The sequence below is a fragment of the Tursiops truncatus genome, chromosome X, assembly GCF_011762595.2.
Source record: "Tursiops truncatus isolate mTurTru1 chromosome X, mTurTru1.mat.Y, whole genome shotgun sequence".
NCBI lineage: Eukaryota > Metazoa > Chordata > Mammalia > Artiodactyla > Delphinidae > Tursiops > Tursiops truncatus.
Window position 1 is genome coordinate 115,405,968 of NC_047055.1, and position 7,987 is coordinate 115,413,954.

The following is a 7,987-nucleotide window of genomic DNA, read 5'->3' on the forward strand; positions in this document are numbered from 1 at the left end:
ACCTATCCTTCTCAAACTCTTCCAAAATATAGCAGAGGGAGGAACACTCCCAAACTCATTCTATGAGGCCACCATCACCCTGATACCAAAACCAGACAAAGATGTCACAAAGAAAGAAAACTACAGGCCAATATCACTGATGAACATAGATGCAAAAATCCTCAACAAAATACTAGCAAACAGAATCCAACAGCACATTAAAAGGATCATACAGAAAAAAAAAAAGGATCATACACCATGATCAAGTTGGGTTTATCCCAGAAATGCAAGGATTCTTCGATATATGCAAATCAATCAACATGATACACCATATTAACAAATTGAAGGAGAAAAACCATATGATCATCTCAATAGATGCAGAGAAAGGTTTTAACAATACTCAACACCCATTTATGATAAAAACCCTCCAGAGGGCTTCCCTGGTGGTGCAGTGGTTGGGGGTCCGCCTGCCGATGCAGGGGACATGGGTTTGTGCCCCGGTCTGGGAGGATCCCACATGCCGTGGAGCGGTTGGGCCCGTGAGACATGGCCACTGAGCCTGCGCGTCCAGAGCCTGTGCTCTGCGGTTGAAGGGGCCACAGCGGTGAGAGGCCCGTGTACCGCAAAAAGAAAAAAAACTCTCTAGAAAGTAGGCATAGAGGGAACTTACCTCAACATAATAAAGGCCATATATGACAAACCCACAGCCAACATCGTTCTCAATGGTGAAAAACTGAAACCATTTCCACTAAGATCAGGAACAAGACAAGGTTGCCCACTCTCACCACTATTATTCAACACAGGTTGGGAAGTTTTAGCCATAGCAATCAGAGAAAAAAAAGAAATAAAAGGAATCCAAATAGGAAAAGGGGAAGTAAAGCTGTCACTGTTTGCAGATGACATGATACTATACATAGAGAATCCTAAAGATGCTACCAGAAAACTACTAGAGCTAATCAATGAATTTGGTAAAGTAGCAGGATACAAAATTAATGCACAGAAATCTCTGGCATTCCTATACACTAATGATGAAAAAATCTGAAAGTGAAATTAAGAAAACATTCCCATTTACCATGGCAACAAAAAGAATAAAATACCTAGGAATAAACCTACCTAAGGAGACAAAAGACCTGTATGCAGAAAATTATAAGACACTGATGAAAGAAATTAAAGATGATACAAATCAATGGAGAGATATACCATGTTCTTGGATTGGAAGAATCAACACTGTGAAAATGACTCTACTACCCAAAGCAATCTACAGATTCAATGCAATCCCTATCAAGCTACCACTGGCATTTTTCACAGAACTAGAACAAAAAATTTCACAATTTGTATGTAAACACAAAAGACCCCGAATAGCCAAAGCAATCTTGAGAACAAAAAACGGAGCTGGAGGAATCAGGCTCCCTGACATCAGACTATACTACAAAGCTACAGTAATCAAGACAGTATGGTACTGGCACAAAAACAGAAACATAGATCAATGGAACAGGATAGAAAGCCCAGAGATAAACCCATGCACATATTGTCACCTTGTCTTTGATAAAGGAGGCAAGAATATACAATGGAGAAAAGACAGCCTCTTCGATAAGTGGTGCTGGGAAAACTGGACAGCTACATGTAAAAGAATGAAATTAGAACACTTCCTAACACCATCCACAAAAATAAACTCAAAATGGATTAAAGACCTAAATGTAAGGCCAGACACTACCAAACTCTTAGAGGAAAACATAGGCAGAACACTCTATAACATTAATCACAGCAAGATCGTCTTTGACCCACCCCCTAGAGCAATGGAAATAAAAACAAAAAAAAAAAATAGGACCTAATGAAACTTCAAAGCTTTTGCACAGCCAAGGAAACCATAAACAAGATGAAAAGACAACCCTCAGAATAGGAGAAAATATTTGCAAATGAAACAACTGACAAAGGATTAATCTCCAAAATTTACAAGCAGCTCATTCAGCTCAATATCTAAAAAACAAATAACCCAATCCAAAAATGAGCAGAAGACCTAAATAGACATTTCTCCAAAGAAGATATACAGATTGCGAACAAACACATGAAAGGATGCTCAACGTTATTAATCATTAGAGAAATGCAAATCAAAACTATAATGAGATATCATCTCACACCGGTCAGAATGGCCATCATCAAAAAATCTACAAACAATAAATGCTAGAGAGGGTGTGGAGAAAAGGGAACCCTCTTGCAGTGTTGGTGGGAATGTAAATTGATACAGCCACTATGGAGAACAGTACGGAGGTTCCTTAAAAAACTAGAAATAGAACTACCATACGACCCAGCAATCCCACTACTGGGCATATACCCTGAGAAAACCATAATTCAAAAAGAGTCATGTACCACAATGTTCATTGCAGCTCTATTTACAATAGCCAGGTCATGGAAGCAACCTAAGTGTCCATCGACAGATGAATGGATAAAGAAGATGTGGTACATGTATACAATAAAATATTACCCAGCCATAAAAAGAAACGAAATTGCGTTATTTGTAGTGAGGTGGATGGACCCAGAGTCTGTCATACAGAGTGAAGTAAGTCAGAAAGAGAAAAACAAATACCGTATGCTAACACATATATATGGAATATAAAAAAAAATGGTCATGAAGAACCTAGGGGCAAGACGGGAACAAAGACGCAGACCTACTAGAGAATGGACTTGAGGACACGGGGAGGGGGATGGGTAACCTGGGACAAAGTGAGAGAGTGGCATGGACATATACACACTACCAAATGTAAAATATGTAGATAGCTAGTGGGAAGCAGTCGCATAGCTTAGGGAGACCAGCTCTGTGCTTTGTGACCAAGTAGAGGGTGGGATAGGGAGGGTGGGAGGGAGGGAGATGCAAGAGGGAAGAGATATGGGGATATATGTATATGTGTAGCTGATTCACTTTGTTATAAAGCAGAAACTAACACACCATTGTAAAGCAATTATACTCCAGTAAACATGTTTTTTTAAAAATCCTGTGCTTCCCGAGTCTGCAGTCTAACAAGGAAGAAAATATGAATATAAATAACTATAATTCAATATAAAAATATTAAGTGGCATGAAAGGAAAATTCTATGGGTGAGATGACTTCTACTGATCATGTTGCCTTCCTAGGTTGCCACCTTCCCAAGCTGAGTCACCTCTGCTCTGTGGCTTCTCTTAAGATGTTACTAGGATTATCTAAAAACAGAGAAGGACTCTAGATCAGTTCTTCTCCTTGGTCACACATTAGAATAACCTGAGGTGCTTTTAAAGCTCTCAGGCTGCACCACAGTCCAATTAAATCCAAATTTGGAGGGAGAGACCCAAGCATCAGCATTTAAAAAAAATTCCCCAGATGATTCCACTGTGCAGCCGAGGTTGAGAATTGCCAAATGACTTCTGTTTCCAAAGTCCTATGCCAAATTCTATGCAGTGCTATAAAAAACCATAAAGTACATGTCTGTATATCGAGGCACTTCACTTTTTAATAACATGCTATTCTTACGTCACATCATTTTTCCTTGTGCATTTCTGTCCATTCAAGCAATTAAAGATAAACAGGTTAGCCATTTGAACTCATAACTATTTGTACCTTATTAATTGCCCAGTCTAACAGAACTAGTGAATTTAAGATGCAAATGGGAACTGCAAGTTCAAAGCCATGAAAAAGTTAATGATTTATCCTCCCCCCTGTTGTTGCAGAAAGATGACTATTTGATAACCCTCATGTTTATTTTGGAAGCAAAGGAGATGCCTGCTATAAAGAATGATCCCAATCTCCATTCTAGACTCCATCTAGAAGTCTAGAATTGTAGCTGCGTTTCTTAAAAATTGAAGTATAGCTGATTTACAACATTGTGTTAGTTTCAGGTATACAGCAAAGTGATTCAATTATACATAAATATTTTTTCAGATTATTTTCCATTATAGGTTATTACAGGATACTGAATGTAGTTCCCTGTGCTATACAGTAGTACCTTGTTGTTTATCTATTTTATAGATAGTAGTATGTGTCTGCTAATCCCAAACTCCTAGTTTATCCCTCCCCTTCCCCCTTTCCTCTTTGATAACCATAAGTTTGTTTTTTATGTCTATGGGTCTGTTTTCTGTTTTGTATATAGATTCATTAGTATTTTTTAAGATTCCACATATAAGTTACTTCATATAATATTGTCTTTCTCATTTTGACTTACTTCACTCAGTATTATAATCTGTATGTACATCCATGTTGCTGCAAAGGGCAAATTTCATTCTTTCTATGGCTGTAGCTGCCTTTTTAAAAAAGTTTTTGGGATGTGCTCAGAGCAGGGGGCCTGAAGAAATGGCTCCTCTGTTTACAGCACACCCAACAGGAATCTGGGTTCATTGTGACAAGGGGCACAAAACTTGTGGCCTTCCTATGAACAAATACCCAACACGTCCCCCTGTACCAGTGGGACAGGGCTCAACTTTGGAAGAAAAGCTACAGTATTTAGTGGCGGAGTTTGCCACCTAGAGCCTGTCCGGTCCACGCATGTGTGGGCCATGAGTGGTCTTACAGACATAAAGGCTTTGAACCTCTCTCTTCAAGGAAAAAAAAGAAAAATAGATTCCAACTATATGCCATTCTGGAAAAGCAAAACTACGGAGACAATAAAAAGATCAATGGTTGCCAGGAGTTTGGGGGGAGAGGGGAGATGAAAACACAGAGTACAGTTTTTATGAGTAGTGAAAATGCTTTGTATGACATTATAATGATGGATATATGTTATTATACTTTTGTCCAAACTCATAGAATGTGCAACACTATTCACTTCATTAAAGTGAACCCTAAGATGAAAAAAAAAAAGCTTTTATTGTGAAATAATTTCCATCTTACCTAAAAGTTGCAAAAACAGTACAAAGACATGCCATATATCCCCTTCATGCCATTTCATCAACTGTTAACATTTTACCACATTTGCTTTATCATTTGATGAATAGATAGATAATAGATAGATATAGATGGATAGCTTTTACGCTTATAAGAGTAAATTTATCATGTTCCTTTACCCACTAAATACTTCAGAGTGTATTTCCAGAGAATGAAAACATTCTCTTACAAAACCACAGATCAATCACAAGAATCAGGGAATTTAATAATCACATTTTTCCCACTGTCTCAATAATGCCCTTTCTAGCACTCTTTTCCGGTCCAAGACCCAATCCAAGAGTATTACACATGGTCTTTAGTTGTCATGTCTCTCCTGTCTCCTTTCATCTGAAATAGTTCCATGGCCTTCTTTGCTTTTCTTGACATTGACAGCTGTGAAGAATACAGGCCACTTGTGTTATGGAAGATCCCTCAGTCTGGGTTTGTGTCCCGTTTTCTCATGATTAAATTGAGTTCCATGTTTTTGTTTTTGGCCACGCTGTGAGGCTTGCAGGATCTCAGCTCCCCAACCAGGGGTTGAACCCAGGCCATGGTAGTGAAAGTCCAGGATACTAACCACTAGGCAACCAGGGAACTCTCTGAGTTTCGTGGTTTTAGGTGGGGACACCAAGTAAGAGATCCTGTGTCCCCCTCAGGGTACCACATAAGGAGGCTCACGAAGTCAGCTTGTTCCATCACTGGTGAGGTTAACTTTGATCACTTGGTGTCTGCCCGTTTCCTCCACTGTCTAGTTACTAATTTTCCCCTTGTAATGTCATTTTGGGGGATGTGCAGTGTTGGGACTAAGATGAGGTGAGCGAGGCACTTAGGGCACAAAATGTTAAGGAGACACTCACTCTCAGAGGGATGAAAGCACTGGTCCAGCCCCTGATAGGGAGAGCCAATTGTCCCTTTTCTGCAGTGAAAGCTCAGAGTCCTAACCACTGGACCACCAGGGAATTCCCCGACTGTAGCTTTTCAAAAACACCTTTGAGGGACTTCACTGGTGGCGCCTGACAATTCAGGGACACGGGTTCGAACGCTGGGCCGGGAAGATCTCCCAGGCCGCGGAGCAGCTAAGCCTGTGTGCCACAACTACTGAGCCTGTGCACTAGAGCCCCCGAGCCACAACTACTGAGCCTGCGTACCACAACTACTGAAGCCCATGTGCCTATAGCCTGTGCTCTGCAACAAGAGAAGCCACCGCAATGAGAAGCCTGCGCACTGCAACGAAGAGTAGCCCCTGCTTGCTGCAACTAGAGAAAGCCCGCGCACAGCAACGAAGACCCAATGTAGCCAAAAATAAATCAATCAATAAATTTATTTTTAAAAAACACCTTTGAATTGCATAAGCAATCCCTCTGTCATCTCTTGGGAGGTTCAGGAGGCAATCCTGCAAATTTAAAATTATGATATCAAATTTGAAAAATAAAACTGAAATCAAATTCTGACATCAAATTTCGTCTCAATGAGAAAAGGAATCCAGGTGGATAGGGATAAAAACAGCAAAAGCAAAGCAAGTGGGAAGGGACTTCCCTGGTGGTGCAGTGGTTAAGAATCCTCCTGCCAATGCAGGGAACACGGGTTGGAGCCCTGGTCCGGGAAGATCCCACATGCCGCGGAGCAACTAAGCCCGTGCACCACCGCTACTGAGCCTGTGCTCTAGAGCCCGCGAGCCACAACTACTGAAGCCCGCGTGCCTAGAGCCCGTGCTCAGCAACGGGAGAAGCCACCGCAATGAGAAGGCCATGCATCGCAAGGAAGAGTAGCCCCCGCTCGCCGCAACTAGAGAAAGCCCGCGCGCAGCAATGAGGACCCAACGCAGCCAAAAATAAATAAATAATTTTTTAAAAAAAAAAAGCAAGTGGGAAAGGGGATGTTGAGAAAACGTCACCGGTGCTGGGAGCAGAGGGTGTGGGCCAGGATTACTGTGTGGGACCCCGTGTTGGGTCTGTCCTAACACAAACACCTGGCGTGCCTTCAAAACTCCAAGGGCCATCATGTGGATCCTCCTCTCTAGGAGTGACAGGCTAATTGCTCACCAGGCGGACCAGTAGCCGCCCCCACTCATCTCTCAGACCTCATTTCCCAGCCTCTGCCACGGCTCAGCTGCTCTGCTACGACAAAGCCATCACCTCCACCTTTCTGGCCTCAGGGACTCCGTGGTAGTTCCCGGGCCTGGACATTGTGTCCCAGATCGCCATGTGGCTCCCTCCCTCCCCTCCTGCAGATTTTCTTTATTTCTTTTTTCTTTTTCTTTTTTTTTTAAAGACTAAGGATAGAGCTTACTTTATTTTTTTTAATATTTATTTGTTATTTATTTATTTGTAGCTGCACTGGGTCTTAGTTGTGCCATGCAAACTCTTACTTACGGCACGCATGCAGGATCTAGTTCCCTGACCAGAGATGGAACCCAGGCCCCCTGCACTGGGAGCTTGGAGTCTTACCTGCTGAACCACCAGGGAAGTCCCCCCTCCTGCAGACTTCTGCTCAACCTGGTCAGCGAGACCTTCTCTGAGCAAACCCAAAGCTCCTGCCCACTCACTCCTACTCCCTACCTGCCTCCTCTGCTTCACTTTTCTCCAGAGCACTTAGGACCACGTACTTACAAACGTGTAACAGGATGGGTTTATTGTGAAGCTAATAAAGCTTAAGGAAAGATCCTAACAATGTTTTTACACGGCCATATGTTGATACTTGCAAAAGTAAAATGCTTAAGGTTCAGTTAGTTCAAAACAGCAGCTCTTTCCACTTCAGTACCCCCTCCCTCATACTTCCTGTAGTGGCTTTGTCCCACATCAACTTAGCTAAGCTGCAACCACATTCCCTTCCCCGCGTGGTTCCAGGTTAGCACTGGCCACTAGAGACATGTTGTGGGAGGCAGATGTGAACCAGCAGTCAGATTTTTGAAGCTCCGAAGGTTAGTTCAGGGTGCCCGGCAGTGTGGAAGCTTGCACTCGGGTCACTGATCTGATCCCCACTTAGATGGCACTAGGTAACACTCCACCGCTAGAACTTCTTCTTCCACACAGCTGGTCCTGCTGACCTACAGCGACTTCGGGCTCAACAGCAGACACAGGGGCAGCAGCCCACACAATAATCAGACCCGAGATGGCGGAA

At 42.3% G+C, this 7,987-nt stretch overlaps 1 non-coding gene across 1 annotated transcript; it reads left to right on the forward strand.

Moving 5' to 3' along the window:
* The first annotated feature begins 4,266 nt into the window (after positions 1 to 4,266).
* LOC117310487 (small nucleolar RNA SNORA11) lies at positions 4,267 to 4,396 on the forward strand. The gene has a single exon (XR_004524631.1). It is a non-coding gene; the product is annotated as a small nucleolar RNA SNORA11 (small nucleolar RNA).
* The last annotated feature ends 3,591 nt before the right edge of the window (positions 4,397 to 7,987 follow it).